Raw genomic sequence first — 17,694 nt, 5'->3', positions numbered from 1 at the left:
AAGAAAGCCTCTTTTTTTAAAAAAATTTCTTTTTAAAATTTACTCTTGATTGCACCACGTCTGCTACAAGAACATAGGTGACCGGTTTCGGTCATATCACACGACCACCATCAGACCTGTAATTTAATTTAGAAAGTAATAGAAACCTTACTAGATTGACAATAAAATATGACAAAATGCTTAGCTTACTTTGGTATGAGGTGTTTGATGAGACATAATTTATTAAATTTAATTTTCATACTGAGCTTCATGATTTTGGTTCTAGTACTTCTAAACTTTTTATATTTTCCAATTGTCTGACTAGACAAACTTTGAACAATTTTAATAAACATTTTAGGAACAGCGATCAAAAAAATTTTTTTTAAGTTTTTCTTTTTAAATTTCCACAAATGTTTACTAGTCAGGCAATTGGAAATCATAAAAAGTTTAGAAGTACTAGAACTAAAATCATGGAGCTCAGTATGAAAATTAAATTTAATAAATTATGTCTCGTCAAACATGTCATACCAAAGTATGCTAAGCATTTTGTCATATTTTATTGTCAATCTAGTAAGGTTTCTATTACTTTCTAAATTAAATTACAGGTCTAATGATGGTCATGTGATATGACCGAAACCGTTCACCTATGTTCTTGTAGCATACATGGTGCGATCGAGACTGAATTTTAAAACGAAAAATTTAAAAAAAATTTTTCATCGCTGTTCCGAAAATGTCTATTAAAATTGTTCAAAGAAAGCATCGTCTGATAGTGTGGCGTGAGTTTCAAATTAAAAAAATATTCAAAACTTTTAATTTATTATAACTTCACATAAACGGAATTGGAATTTTTTTAGTGGTCGTAAGATAAATGTATTCTTTACAGACGAATGGAAAAACTGATAGAAAGCGACCTTGGGAAAGATCAATTTGGATTCCGTAGAAATGTTGGAACATGTGAGGCAATACTGACCCTACGACTTATCTTAGAAGCAAGATTAAGGAAAGGCAAACCTACGTGTCTAGCATTTGTAGTCTTAGAGAAAGCTTTTGACAACGTTAACTGGAATACTCTCTTTCAAATTCTGAAGGTGGCAGGGGTAAAATACAGGGAGCGAAAGGCTATTTACATTTTGTACAGAAACCAGATGGCAGTTATAAGAGTCGAGGGGCATGAAAGGGAAGCGGTGGTTGGGAAAGGAGTGAGACAGGGTTGTAGCCTCTCCCCGATGTTATTCAATCTGTATATTGAGCAAGCAGTAAAGGAAACAAAAGAAAAGTTCGGAGTAGGTATTAAAATCCACGGAGAAGAAGTAAAAACTTTGAGGTTCGCCGACGACATTGTAATTCGGTCAGAGACAGCAAAGGACTTGGAAGAGCAGTTGAACGGAATGGACAGGCTCTTGAAAGTAGGGTATAAGATGAATATCAACAAAAGCAAATCGAGGATAATGGAATGTAGTCGAATTAACTCGGGTGATGCTGAGGGAATTAGATTAGGAAATGAGACACTTAAAGTAGTAAAGGAGTTTCGCTATTTGGGGAGCAAAATAACTGGTGATGGGCGAAGTAGAGAGGATATAAAATGTAGAATGGCAATGGCTAGGAAAGCGTTTCTGAAGAAGAGAAATTTGTTAACATCGAGTATACGTTTAAGTGTCAGGAAGTCGTTTCTGAAAGTATTTGTATGGAGTGTAGCCATGTATGGAAGTGAAACATGGACGACAAGAAGAGAATAGAAGCTTTCGAAATGTGGTGCTACAGAAGAATGCTGAAGATTAGATGGGTAGATCACATAAATAATGAGGAGGTATTGAATAGAATTGGGAAGAAGAGGAGCTTGTGGCACAACTTGACTAGAAGAAGGGATCGGTTGGTAGGACATGTTCTGAGACATCGAGGGATCACCAATTTAGTATTGGAGGGCAGCGTGGAGGGTAACAATCGTAGAGGGAGACCAAGAGATGAATACATTAAGCAGATTGAGAAGGATGTAGGCTGCAGTAGGTACTGGGAGATGAAGCTTGCACAGGATAGACCACAACAACAACAACAAGATAAATGTTCACTTCTTGGGCCACACTGACACTTCTTTTGGGCCGTATGTGGGCCTCGTGCCGCGCGTTGGACACCCCTGCACAATGCGGTGCACAGTAATGGCCCTATCACATTTATATACAGTACAGTTCACGCATCTGACGGGAACTCTCCGTTTAGTGTCGCACCCAGTCGTACATCTCCAAAATTTGTTCAGTAAGAGCTTGTTTTGTTTACTATGCGACAGTGCAGAACTTCTGCAGACAGCGATATTTCACCTTCCGCGTGTGGTGAGTTCGTGCGAGTCATCTGCTTGCGCTGCCGTGGCCACGGGCTACACGTGGCGGCCAGCGTTTGGCATTCAGCTGGGACCGGCCGTATATCTCACGGCTGTCGGCGCCAACCCGGCCGGCGGTATTTCTTTCCCACGACGCACCCCAGCCCACTAGTCCAGCCCCCTGCGGCAACCACGACACGCGAGCCTACCTTCTCCGAACACACCACGGCCGCGACTTCTTTCGCTCTCTACTCGCGTCCTTCCACTCTCAAGTCACGGCACGTAGCAAAGTGCGTCACGGAAGGAAGATTAAAATCCAGCGCCCTGGCGATGTCGAGGTTATTAGTGACGGATCACTACACTCCGTGCGGCGAGAGAGCCTCCCTGACTGTTAAAAAGTGGGCTTGGGGCTGCTACCCGCGCTTCTGGCGTCACCAGACACGTAACACGATTTTGTTCACCTTTCTGTCGCAACACTCCGAGGTTGTCGCAGTTCTAGACGGCTATGGTTTGCGTATCAAGTTACTAAGTCTATCGTATCCCAAAATCTTAAACATGGCTGTGAAGCGGAAACTGTGTAAATCTGAAGAGGTTGAAAATCAGCCAACTAGTTAAAATATCTTCTTCACTAATACGTGCCTGCTCAGCAGGAACGTACCTACAGCTTTTGCATGGAGGGGGGGGGGGAGGGGGTTGCAGCACTATGATTTAGGAAGGTAAACCTGTTTCGCCCACTACATAAAAAGGTTTTGCTGTTAACGCCAATAGAGTCAATCAAGCAGAAATAAAAAAAAAACACAATTACGTTAGCATCCATATTACATGCGGGTAAAACTGTAGAGAAACACTAACTGATCCAAGTGTCTTTAAATAAAACATATGTATTGTAGCTGTGGAAGTATTTATTTATGAAGAAGCAACTAATTGTAAGCTAACCATGGAGGTAATTATATATTTTTGAATATCATTATTAATCATTTATATTAAGCAATAATATTATTATATTAGCCTTTGTATTTGTGACACTTTGGAATTTTGCTGTAACTTCAGGTCGTAAGTTAATTTAAAAATAAACATTAATTACTCTAATTTAAAGTATTATATTTAGCCTTTTACGTCTTGCTGCTAACTTACTAATAATTTCTTCACAATCTAGTTGCACCGCCAGATCACGATGAACACCCTTTAGAGCAAGACCAGTAAGTCTTTCACCTCCCATTTTATTCCATATGTAAGTTTTTAGACTCTTCATAGTCGAGAAACATCTTTCAGGGGTCGCCGTTGACACTGGGAGTGTGGCTAATACGATAAGAAGCTTTTTTATCGAAGGGAAAAACAGTTCATTACAGTGATCAATAATTTCTATTGCAGTGACAGGTTTTTGCTCTACAGATTTCCAGTGATTGTGCCATATCTCGCATTCACTCAGAATTATTGTGCCTACATTCTCACCAAGAAATATTTGCGCTATGTTCTTAAGATTTTCTTTTGTCCTGGAGTCATTATTGGTTTTCTCAGGCAGAAGCATCTGAATTCCTTCGATTGTTTCTTCATGTGGTTTAAGACGAGCATCAAGTTCTGTGATAATATGTTCAATAAAAGGGTAAAATACATTTCGACGATAATATATTTCAGCAGTTTCTCCTGGTACATTGCTGCGCTGGGTTTGCCTTCCAGTCGTTCTTGGAACAATTACGAGTATGTCACTTGAGCTCATGTGCTTTGTCTGCTCTGCTCGAAAAGGACGGAGAACTCACTTTCATTCCGAATATTTTGTAGAGTAGTGAAACGTTTCGATGTTTATTAAAATCACAGTGAAATTTACGAATTTGTTGATGCAGCGGTATTTTGATCACCTTGAGTTCTCAGATAATAATTGATACGTTTTTCAAACTTACGGAAATGTTCCTCCGTAATTGAGTACGAAATATAATAATGATCAATAACGCTTCTTGTTTTGGATGTCTTGTCGTGCTTTCAACAAGTCACTTAGCTTAATAAGTCTTTTACTTTTAATGTCCGTCATCATGGAGAAAAACTGTTCGCTATCTGCATTCCCGTGCATATATTACATGTTTTGTACTTGGCAGTGACAATTTACGAGGGTTTTACATTTTGCCAAAGAAAGTTGAATTCCGCTACATTTTTAACAATTTCAGAATTTCGCCGCTACGCCACGAAGGCCAAAAATACTCCAATACGCGTAGCGGAATTCCGCTACGGTTGGCAAGACTGCACTGACTTCCGTTGCACACATAGTGAGGGCACAGCTATTTTTTGCAGCCTCATTCCTCCATGGCTTGTCACTACGTCAACCAAGCGCAGTGCGCGACTATTTTGTGGCTAGGGGAATCAAAAGCGGGTATTCTTCTAATATTGCTTTTTTTTGTGTAAACTAAGGAAGGGGGGGGGGGGGGAGAGTCCGGACCCCCTGGAGCCCCCTCTACCCCCCTTATATACGTCCGTGCTGCCCAGATATCGAAGGCTGTCACCAAGTGTATGGATACATTTTTAGGGCCACTAATTCTGAAGAATATGTTTTTACAAATAGGGAAACCATGGTCAAGGACTAATAAACCTTTATTTGCAACTGGATGGCTGATTTTTTCAACATCATCTATCGTATACCCTGTAGCTGTGACATATCATGTATTGATCAGGCAGTCTGAGTATGTATTTAGAAACAGAAATCTACCTTAGCCGCTGCCTGCTTGCCCTTTGCTGTTGTGCTTTCGAGAAATCTGCAACAATGTTGTCAAGAAGCGAGGAAAGTGGAAATTTTGACTATGGCCGGATAATTGTTTTACTTCAGTTACGCATTTAATATAAAGACAAGTTCTAATGAGACCAGTTACAGCTCAGTTCAAATTAGGTTCCTTTCAGTGAAAGGTGACCTTACGAGTTAAAGTTGGATAACAGTTTGTCATTACTTAGTTTTGGTAATACGTAGACTTTTTATAAAGTGGAAGGTAAATTCTGGAACAAATTTCATACAGAAACATATAGTCCGGAGGTTACAAAGGCTAAATGAAATTATCTAGTCACATACTGAAACAGAATTTTTACATTAATAAAGTCATTGTATTGTACCTACGTTCCAGCAGCTGCCACAACTATTCTCTTCATTTATTGAAATGAATGCAATCGCTACACACAGGGGAAGAGCTCAGACACGGCTAATCGATTCGTCTCACATTAGGCAGGTCACATGTCTACACCCGCAAATGAGGCTCAACAAACACCTGTTTTTGAGAAAACCACTCCTCAATTTCATGAGGCGCAGTCGGCAGATAATTGAAAATAGAGCATTTCTCATCATCATATATGGGGCCCGCAACCGCATATTTTCCCAGAACACGAAGAACGAAACTTATACGGCTGCCGCTTACGTATCGTTAATATTGCAGTTATTTTACTGTTGGCCTACTCAGTCCTGAAGTTAAATTTCACAAAAGAAATTTTATATTTATGTTTAATGGACTGTTCAGGGATGAAATACGACTAGAGCATTAATTTTAGAAAATTGGTGCGATTCGTCAAATTTTTGGAACATATTCAAAGCGAATATTACTGAAGAAAATAACCAAAATATGTGCAATATTCAGAAAACTCAATGCCAAACGTCTAAAAATTATCAAGGCAATACCACTGGAATGTGGAAGTTAGGTCGTTGCCGGACGAAGGTACAGTGCTACATAGAAAAAAAATTATCACTGTATTGTTGTGATTAAATAAACAATGGCATATTCGGTGGAGTATATTAGTTTATTAAAGCATGTTCTAAATACATCCAAGTCCAAAATTACTAAAAACAAACAGAAATTAAGTTTCATTTTTCGAATAGCTGACACTGCGACAAACAGCTTTCTTCAGGCAGATGCTGCCACCTCCTGGGAACATGCAGAAACGAATGTGCACCAAAGGCGGCCCATGCCGTGAAATATATGCTACAATCGGGCACAGCGAGTTTAGTTTATCCCCTGAAGCAGAAAAAATTGAAGATGGACGTAGTACATATGCTACACAAGGACTGAGGACGTTCATACTTGCAATCAACTATATTTAAATGACTCGCAAATGTGCAGCTCACTGTATTTAAATTACTCGCAAAGGTAGGGGTAGTCTAAATAATTCAGTCATTACCTACGTAATTTGTGCTCAACGTGTTAGCAACTCGTGGTCCTGCAATTAGCGTTGAGTCTCGATCATGGTGCTCCGAGTTCGGAGATTTTCTCCGCTCGGGACTCCACGCCCCCCCCCCCCCCTCTCTCTCTCTCTCTCTCTCTCTCTCTCTCTCTCTCTCTCTCTCTCTCTATATATATATATATATATATATATATATATATATATATATATGTGTGTGTGTGTGTGTGTGTGTGTTTTTTTGTCTTCACCACCATCATCGACGCACAAATCGCTGAAGTGGTGTCAAATCAAAAGACTTGCACCAGGCAACCGAACACCCGAGAAGTGGACTCCCGGCCATACGCTCATTTCGTTTTTGTGCTCAAAGTGGTGGCTTTACAAAATCCAGCACTACAGTATAACTATTAATTAAGTGTTCAAGGAATTGATTATGCAAATAACTGCGCTCTTCTCTTTCTGATAATTATCGTGGCACTATACCGATATTGAAAAGAATTTGTGTTCGCAAAAAAATATTTATGTAGCTTAAAAATATTTTATGTTTTAACACTAACCGAACTGTAGAACCATAGAGGTCTTGTGCGTTTGTAAAGCCGACACAAACAACGTTTTCCCCCGGAACCGTTCACTCTGACAACGGCAGGTGGCTGAGGAATAAATCACAGCACAGCGCAGAGTGAGAAGTAATCCGGAGCAACCTGGACCCTTCGTACACTTTGCCCGCGCACTGTGTCCGTAATTTGCTAGCAGTGAGCGCGATAGTTTTTCGCGGGTCCCAGGCCACCGATGGAAAACAATAACTCTGTTTTCCCAGGACGCACATCGGTCCGGTGGTCCGTAATTTGCCAACTGCAAAATCGAATCTTCGCCCTGGGAATTGCTGCAAATGTGCAGCCTGGTCTCGGCGCGATTTACGACCCGTCGGCTCCCATTGCGACGAGCGCGACACGGCCGCACTGGGCGTGTTAGGTTGGGCTTTTCCTGGGCCAGCAGCTCACCGGGTCGCCAGAGCAGCTGTGGCACGGAGAACCCGCTGTTCAAGCTCAATGCTACGTGGATGAGTCTGCAAAATCTGAAGAATAAAGACAATGCAGCTCCTGACGGTGAACGAATTAAACGAGATGGACGGAAGAAATTGTTGCCAATGTTACTGTCCTCTCTCTTCCATCCGTCGATTGCTAACGCCATAACAGCACTGTACGAGGTGCATTCAAGTTCTAAGGCCTCCGAATTTTTTTCTAATTAACTACTCACCCGAAATCGATGAAACTGGCGTTACTTCTCGACGTAATCGCCCTGCAGACGTACACATTTTCCACAACGCTGACGCCATGATTCCATGGCAGCGGCGTTTTGACCACTGGAAAATCGCTGAGGCAATAGCAGCACGGCTGGTGAATGAGCGGCCACGGAGAGTGTCTTTCATTGTTGGTTCAAAAATGGTTCAAATGGCTCTGAGCACTATGGGACTTAACATCTATGGTCATCAGTCCCCTAGAACTTAGAACTACTTAAACCTAACTAACCTAAGGACATCACACAACACCCAGCCATCACGAGGCAGAGAAAATCCCTGACCCCGCCGGGAATCGAACCCGGGAACCCGGGCGTGGGAAGCGAGAACGCTACCGCACGACCACGAGACTTTCATTGTTGGAAAAAAGCCAAAAGTCACTAGGAGCCAGGTCAGGTGAGTAGGGAGCATGAGGAATCACTTCAACGTTGTTATCACGAAGAAACTGTTGCGTAACGTTAGCTCGATGTGCGGGTGCGTTGCCTTGGTGAAACAGCACACGCGCAGCCCTTCCCGGACGTTTTTGTTGCAGTGCAGGAAGGAATTTGTTCTTCAAAACATTTTCGTAGGATGCACCTGTTACCGTAGTGCCCTTTGGAACGCAATGGGTAAGGATTACGCCCTCGCTGTCCCAGAACATGGACACCATCATTTTTTCAGCACTGGCGGTTACCCGAAATTTTTTTGGTGGCGGTGAATCTGTGTGCTTCCATTGAGCTGACTGGCGCTTTGTTTCTGGATTGAAAAATGGCATCCACGTCTCATCCATTGTCACAACCGACGAAAAGAAAGTCCCATTCATGCTGTCGTTGCGCGTCAACATTGCTCGGCAACATGCCACACGGGCAGCCGTGTGGTCGTCCGTCAGCATTCGTGGCACCCACCTGGATGACACTTTTCGCATTTTCAGGTCGTCATGCCGGATTGTGTGCACAGAACCCACAGAAATGCCAACTCTGGAGGCGATCTGTTCAACAATCATTCGGCGACCCCTCAAAACAATTCTCTCCACTTTCTCGATCATGTCGTCAGACCGGCTTGTGCGAGCCCGAGGTTGTTTCGGTTTGTTGTCACACGATGTTCTGCCTTCATTAAACTGTCGCATCCACGAACGCACTTTCGACACATCCATAACTACATGTCTCCTTCAACTGTCGATGAATTTCAATTGGTTTCACACCACGCAAATTCAGAAAACGAATGATTGCACGCTGTTCAAGTAAGGAAAACGTCGCCATTTTAAGTATTTAAAACAGTTCTCATTCTCGCCACTGGCGGTAAAATTCCATCTGCCGTACGGTGCTGCCATCTCTGGGACGTATTGACTATGAACGCGGCCTCATTTTAAAACAATGCGCTTGTTTCTATCTCTTTCCAGTCCGGAGAAAAATAATTGTAGGCCTTAGAACTTGAATGCACCTCGTACAGGGTGTAACTAAATTACCTTTACAGGCTTTGACAACAGATTCCTTACGCCCAACCGTGACAAAAAGTCTAGCAAACATGGGCTTTAAAATGCATACGTGTAGAGCTATGAGCACTTGCTCATCTCCGCTACTATGACATACATCTCTTCTACTGAACAAGTGCTCACAGCTTTTAAAGCTTGCATTTTAGAGCCCACGTTTAGTTTAGACTTTTTCTTTTTTCGATCTACACTGTCTCCACCCAAAACATGAAAAGCAAAGAGCTGAAGCAACTGTATCGTACGGCACAGTTTCTTCAACGAACGCCGGCCGCAGTGGCCGAGCGGTTCTAGGCGCTTCACTCTGGAACCGCGCGACCGCTACGGTCGCAGGTTCGAATTCTTCTCGGGTATGGATGTGTGTAATGTCCTTAGGTTAGTTAGGTTTAAGTAGTTCTAAGTTCTAGGGGACTGATGACCACAGATGTTAAGTCCCATAGTGCTCAGAGCCATTTGAACCATTTTATACGCATGATCTGAAGATGGTTATTACTTACAGCTGAAAACAGCTAGTCATCTTATTTTGCTTTACATAATTGCAGTATGGGCATTAAAAGATTGAAGTACTTTCTTATTTTCATAAATAGTATCGGTGACGTGTCACTGTCATCCCAGTGGATGGAGGATTGAAGTCCCGTCGACATCGAGGATTTGCCTGGAGCGATTTAGGGAAATCACAGAAAACCTATATCGGGATGGCCGGACGTGGGTTTGAACCGTCGTTCTCCCGAATGTGAGTCCAATGTGCTAACCCTGCACCACCTCATTCGCTGTCATCCCAGTGTGAACCAGTTAAGTCGCTTCAATTACCTTTCTGCGCCCTCCGCTGATGCGGGTTGCTTCCGTGCCACATCCCAAGTCGCTTTGTGTATCGTACCGCATGCTGTATTCCCTCAGTGAGAACCGTGCCGATTTGAAATATGTAATTTGAAAAAGGTAACAATCGCTGCGACCTTAGACAATTTACTAATTGTAGTTACATGTCAGATCACAGCGAGAAGAGCGCGCAGAGTTCAATAGTCAAACCGACCCGCATCCGTGACAGATGGAAGACAAACAGGATATCGGGAGAAGACGACGCTTCCCGCACCAGCTAGACTCTATTTCTTTTTAAGAGAATAGTCAAATACGACTGTAAGTTTTACACCTTAAACATTGCCAAATGCGCCGCGGGTCGGGGTCAATGGAAAAAGAAGAAGTGTTCCGACGAACGGGATGGAAGAATGCCGAGTGGAATTTACAGCGATAATCAAACATCGATGTCGAGGGAAGGTTCCAGACAGATGCTGAAGAGGGGCATGTGCACTCAGAATTATTTTAGAACGAAGTCAGCCAGCAACAGAATAGGAGGAAGTCGGTAACGGTACCAAGTAGCCGGAGGGCAGTGACGCTCCACAGAAGCATCTGTAGAAAAAATGGTTCAAATGGCTCTGAGCACTATGGGACTTAACATCTGAGGTCATCAGTCCCCTAGAACTTAAAACCACTTAAACCTAAGTACATCACACACATTCATGCCCGAGGCAGGATTCGAACCTGCGACCGTAGCAGTCGCGCGGTTCCAGACTTAAGCGCCTAGAACCGCTCGGCAACCGAAGCCGCCAAGCATCTGTACACAGTTCAACTACGAGAAGGTGCTGATAGACACTGCTGCACACAAATCAATTGCCAGCTAAGTAGCGTTTCACAGTATATATTGGAATAGTGCTCAACAGAGACTGCCCATCTCTGTCTGAAAGAGTTGGAAAAGAGAAATTTCTGTGAATAGCAGTAACAAGTCACTGCTTCGTACTTGCTTCTTGTACGGGAGACCAAGAGACTCTTGACTACTAGTGAATTAGTTCAAATTTCCAGTGACTGATTAGTTGGGCCAAGCGATCAGTAATTAGCCGACCGAGTGAGTTCAAGGTGCTGATAATTGATTAGTTAGGCCAAGTGGTCGGTTGTTAGCAGCCGAGTGACTTCTAAAGTGCCGATGATTGATTAGTTAGGCCATAGATGTAATTTCTACTAATTACTGAGAGCATCTGGTATTCTAATAAGGGGTTTGGTTCCGGTACCTCACTAAACAAATGTGTTTGCTATGATCGAGGATGAGATTCTGTATGACAGCAGGAGCATTCTCCTGGTTATCCCACGCACCTTGACTGCTAATTTGTACGTCGGTGTGGTGATTCGACTTGTTACGCTGCCATTCATTCATGAACAGCATTCAAGGGGATGTTTTCCAACAGGATAACGCTCGGCCACATACCGCTGCTCTACAGAGTGTCAACGGGTTGCCGTGGCCTGCTCGATCACCAGAGCTGTCTTCAATCGAGGACATATGGGACATCATCGGACGGACAACTCCAGCGCCATCCACAAACAGCATTAACCGTCCCTGTACCGACCGACCAAGTGCAATAGGCATGGAACTCCATCCTACAAACTGACAAACGGCACCTGTACAATACAATGCATGCACATTTGCATGCTTGCATTCAACATTCTGGCGTTTACACTGGTTATTAATCTACCAGCACATCATATTTACAATAGTTTATCTCGCACTTACATTAACCTGTGATCCTGCAATGTTAATCAGTCAAATACGTTACCTAGACAAATGTATTCACGAAATTTCATTAAATTAGTTATTTTTTGGTGCTCCGATTTTTTGTTACGTCGGTGTATAAGGAATCGGTCCTTACGTTTTTAATACGCTTCGTATTTCCAAGGCGCCAGAAAGCAGTAAGAAAGAGACAAGGTAGTGGAGTGCCACTGGTGGGGACCCGGAAGCGCTTAGCAGACCAACTGCGCGCGGCCAAAAGTGTTGTAACTCGGCAAACTGTTCGCGCCAGTTGCGCGCTACGGTCTTCCGCAAATTATGAGGAGAGGAGGCGGCACATCGGCCTGTTGTCGGTGGTATAGTTCGCTCGGCTCGACGGGCACCATCTGCCGCCAAACTGCCCCCACCCCACCCCACATCGCCAGTGGCGTCAAACCCTTTCCGCAGCGCCGGGGAGTTCATTTCGAAGACGCCAGCAGCGTCTGCTCTAGCGACCCGCGCGCTGTCGCCGTAGAAAAGCAGAAAAGCGAGTCAGGAATGGAAGAGAAGATGAGGAAAAAGAGACGGCGGTCGAGTGCGGCTTTTGTTTCGCGAGACAATCCCACTCCCCTGCTTTCTGAGCTGCCCGCCTGTCTGTCTGTCTGTCTGTCTGTCTGTTTGCATTAAGCAGGAGTCGGATTAGGGCGGATTATGAGGCGCGACTCGCTGCCTCAGAGTAATTGCTTTTTAACTAAGTAATGGCTCCGCCCTCCAGCCGATGGACGGAGGCGGGGCGGGACCGTGGGGAGGGCGTGGCTGCGGGAATGCAGATAACGCCGTCCCGGGATTAGGCTGCCACTAGTGTGGCGGTGTGACCGATTAATCGTCTCCACAACAGCCAGAGGCGCCCGCAGCCGCTGCCTTCGGAGGCAACCAGCTCCATCAGCTTCTTGTCTGCTTGGCGCCTCTACGTACACATCTGAAGTTACTACCATACTGCCAACTACGGACTGGAAGCTTCCAGATTACGTGGCGTCCCGGCACAGGTTCACTGCACCGAACTGGACTCTGTGTGACCTCCGTGGCGCAACAGGACGGTAACGTCAATGTGGGTTCACTACGATTTTTTGTCAATCTGTGTAGCAGAGATGACAGGGAGTAAACCTCCTTGGTTGGAGTGGATTAGGCTACGGAAGGTTGGTAACTATCATGCAGTTGGCAGGAATAGTTTGCTGAAGTAACAAGTTATTACTCTTTCTTTAATGAATTTGTTATTTTAACAGAAGGAACAGCAAGCATCTCATAGCGCTATTCAACGACCTCGTACATACTCCGTGACGTGTTCATAACGGCATTTTTGTCGCCTTAAAGGCATTCTTGACTTATATCAACTCATCACGTCGAGTCTCTAAGGTACGCTAACGAGCGTTAGAGCGTGTATTTAAAGCAAACCTGATTTCTATCCTCATAGTGGCGCTACTCTTACCACTCTTATGTAACTGGCACGAGATTTGAATAGGCATCCGGTCGCAGGTTCGAATCCTGCCTCGGGCATGGATGTGTGTGATGTCCTTAGGTCAGTTAGGTTTAAGTAGTTCTAGAGGATTGATGACCTCAGATGTTAAGTCCCATGGTGCTTAGAGCCATTTGTACCATTTTGAATAGGCATCATCTTTCACGTGAAGAAACATGCGACTCTTTTTTTCGTCAACGTGTTAGAAATGTTGGCGGCTCAGAACAAAAATGCAAGTACGCACCGCAGTCGATTGATTGGTGGCGAAACGATACACGTCAATCTTATAATAATTTTAATAAGCAATCTACATGGGATGTTTTGAAGTCTTTGAGACCAACGTCTAGCGATGATAGATCATGTCATCGCGAACAACTTTTATGAAAGACAAAAATGTATGCTGGCCTTTTCAGTGACGCCAAGCGTGTTTTATAACTGATTATGCCACTGAAATGCGGCAGGGCGTAAGCTCACTGCTGTGTTCTTACGCATTCTGTGTTGCCAATAAGCCAGTCATCTGCTCTGCGCGAATGGAGTAGTCCGAGACTTTTAAATATCTTCCGCCGCTTAGAAGCACACATTCTACTGGAGTAGGTAGTATGCAGCTGCAGCACACGTGTTTAGTCACACTAGTACAGGGAAATCCTTTCGTCACAGTGCTGGCGAATTCAATAAAATGATGTTTTGCATCGCCAGAATGCGTCAGCGATCTTTTTGTCTCGAAAGAACACTTCTTCCCCATGGTGTGATCTATCTCCCCTGGACGTTTGTTACGAAGACTTTTAAACACCCTGTATATACCAGAACAGGTAAAAGTAAGAAGAGAAAGAAAGGCGACAGTAGGAATTGAATCTGAGAAAGGGATGAAGTTAGTCTTTTTAGTCACCTTGCTGGGGACTGGAAGCTTCTGTTGATGTTTTTACGTCTTTATGAATTTTCATAACTAACCCAATTTCAGCTAAGCAATAAAAACAAAATAAAAAACGCACATTTTATAGTTCTTGCGCTTAAAATAGAAAAAGATCCATAAACTTCGTACTGTATTTGTACAGAAATAAATCGAGACTCATAGAGGTGACACACAGCTGTCGACACATGTTTAGGTGCATAGGGAAAAAAGAAATGCGTCGTGTTTAGCAGAAGATGCAGTTTAATGACAGCTTTGTACAAAAGAATCGTGCAAGAATAGAACGGAAGATGATCAGATGTATCAGATTTGGTGACGAAATGATATTAATAAGTGAAAGTCAAAATGGAATTAACAATACATTACAAGAATTGAACACCAGCTGCGAGAAGTATGGAATGGCCATAAATGTGAAAGAGACAACTTCGACGGTTTTTACTAGACAATCAAAGACGATAAAAGTGAAAATTTGTGATGAATAAATGGAATAAGACGACAGCTTTAGTTACTTAGGATGCAAAGTAACGAGTAACATGATATGTAATTAGGAAATGAGAACTGTGGTAGCTACTGCAAAGAAACGTCTTACAGATGGAGCATTTTATGTGGTCCATTAAATAACCAATTAAGGGAAGTATTAGTGAAAACGTTTTGCATGGAGTGTTATGTACTCTAGTGCCGAAGCATGGACACTGCTACGGGGAGACAGGAGAAACGCTTACAGGCTTTTGAGATGTGGTCTTGGAGAAGGATGGGAGGGCAGAAAAGGACAGAGAAGTTCGTATCGTGATGGGCACGGCACTTTTCCGTTGGTGCACGTATGGCGTTTGAGTGCCTCGGCGGTTACTCCAGCTACCCCGCTGTGCCATATGAACAGCGGTAGTGCCTGCTAGGCCGAGGCATAGCGGGACACGCGCAGTGGCGGAGTCTGTCGGTCTTCAGTGAGGCGGAATGACATCGAAGAGGTGGCGCGTGATTGCAGGCAAGCTAGAGAACCCATCCTGCCTGGCTATCGATTTGGCAGTGTTACTGAATGTGGTGGAGCGCCCGACACCACAACTACGTCACCAGCAGCCGTGAGAAACTTCTTTTATTTGGTTTATTTTGATTGTGATATTTATTTATTTTAAACTAGCGGTGCCGCTTGGTTTTATTGTGTTTCAGTTCGGACGTGGCGCCACATAATTAAAGTTTTCTTTAGTTAACTTTTTTTCTAGTGATTACTGTGAACCACAAACTCACGTAATCCCTAGTCCTTACACTCACCTGTCGCTCCGGTACAAAATTAAGGACCGATCCTGTGTCACAGAGGGAGAATGAGGAAAGACAAATGATGTTAACTACGAAGAAGAACAGATATTGGAATGAGAAGAGAGTCCATAATAAAGGATGGTGACAAAGGAATAGTGACTGGGTAGAGGACCAGAGGAAGAAGCAGATACTAGCTAATTGGCGACAAGATACGGGGTGAGTCGGCTGCCTCTACCCATTGATTTCACGCAACCCACAACACATTCAAAAACCACGAGCTAGGTTTTCATATTCTCTCCCTTGCTATGCACGAAATGTTGGAGGTAGATGAAAAATGAACAAAACCTTTATGAAGGAAATTTAATGCAGTTAAATTTTGTACTGGGATTCCTTCCCACTGTGGGGCCTCTGTTGTTTTTTTACGTTTTCCTTGAATAATTCTAAAGCTACGGCTTCTAGCGAAAACATACACCAGTACAAAATTTAACTTTCCTGCAAAAAGGTTCTATTCATTTTTCTGTAGGACTAATACTTTAGGCGAAGTGAATGAGAATATGAAAATCGCGCACTTGGTACTGGAAGGCGTTGTAGGTTGCATAAAAGCCGCGCGGGATTAGCCGAGCGGTCTAGGCACTGCAGTCATGGACTGTGCGGCTGGTCCCGGCGGAGATTCGAGTCAAAAATGGTTCAAATGGCTCTGAGCACTATGGGACTCAACTGCTGAGGTCATTAGTCCCCTAGAACTTAGAACTAGTTAAACCTAACTAACCTAAGGACATCACAAACATCCATGCCCGAGGCAGGATTCGAACCTGCGACCGTAGCGGTCTTGCGGTTCCAGACTGCAGCGCCTTTAACCGCACGGCCACTTCGGCCGGCTAGATTCGAGTCCTCCCTCGGGCATGGGTGTGTGTGTTTGTCCTTAGGGTAATTTAGCTTAAGTAGTGTGTAAGCTTAGGGACTGATAACCTTAGCAGTTAAGTCCCATAAGATTTCACACACATTTGAACATTTTTTTGGTTGCATAAAACCCAGCGATAGGGATAGCTGAAACACTCTGTGTATGCATCATACGCAGCTACGAAATGATGGTGGGTAACCGGAAGGACTACAGCATGCTAAAGTTACAGTGATAAACTGTTGTGTAGGCAGAAGACATCATCTTCATCAACATCATCGTCAAAACCCATTCTTTTGATTCAAAAACCGTATGACTATGCAAGGAACCGTACAAAATAATTCTTCGAATTTGTTGTTCTCGCCAGTTACTAAGTGCGTGCTATAATTCGATTTTCCTGTTATGAGGGACTACATCCGCTCAGATTTGTCAGGAGTTGTCCCTACTGTATGGAACTACAGGAAAGAGTGAAGGAAAATTAGGCAATAGTGTGAAGCGTTTAAAAGTGATCGTACAGATGAAGAGAGCAAGTGGGAAACGTTCTAAGTAGCAGGTCTGACTTTTATCAGGAGAGTAAAAAACAATGTAGTGTGTTTGTACAAAACTGATTTGCATCCAAAACATTGAAAAGGTATTCTGATACCTCATAATTATGCTGCTCAGTGCGTCACCGAAAAACATAATGAGACAAATTAGAAAATGAACACGTTATTAAGTATGTTCTAAGACACATACTAGAGAACTGACTGATTGTGTCACTGAGAGATTTTACAAGGTTATTCTTGAAAAGAAAAGAAAAAGTAGCTATTTATTGTGAATGATGCTATTTATTGACACAAAAACATCGGTTATCGGTTTCGAATTGACAGGTTCATCTTGAGATGGCTATTAACGTTTATATTACATTTTACTATTTTATGCGTGGTCTCTATTCTTCCTGGCATATCAGTAAGAACAGACACTAGATATATAATGGTAATATCTAAGCCTTTCATGATATTTTCAGTGTGTGTGCAACTTAGGTCCGACTTATTGTGTGAATCATGCGAGATGCTGCGAGCTATGAGGAAACTGGATAGAGGGCCGCTACGACAGTAGTGTGAACCAAGTTGGGAATTTGGGTTGGACGGGAAGTGTACTCGGATAGCCGAAGTGGTTAAGGTGACCGCTCGCGTAAAACTGGAAACTCGTATGGGAGTCCCGGTCCGGCACAATTTTTCACTTGTCGCCATTAAATTATTTCGATGCCCTCATGCATCTGCCGTCGGTATTTCTCTACCATCAGGTATATTACATCTGTTGTTCTTTACATAGTTCTTGACTGTTTTTCTTCCAATGACTAATGTAAACAATAACAAGCGTAATATAAACATGAGGTGCCGTCTAATGATGAACCTGTA

This window comes from Schistocerca nitens, chromosome 6 (genome assembly GCF_023898315.1).
Source record: "Schistocerca nitens isolate TAMUIC-IGC-003100 chromosome 6, iqSchNite1.1, whole genome shotgun sequence".
NCBI classification, from domain to species: Eukaryota; Metazoa; Arthropoda; class Insecta; order Orthoptera; family Acrididae; genus Schistocerca; species Schistocerca nitens.
The sequence above is the reverse complement of the archived record's forward strand: the minus strand, read 5'-3'. Positions refer to the sequence as shown.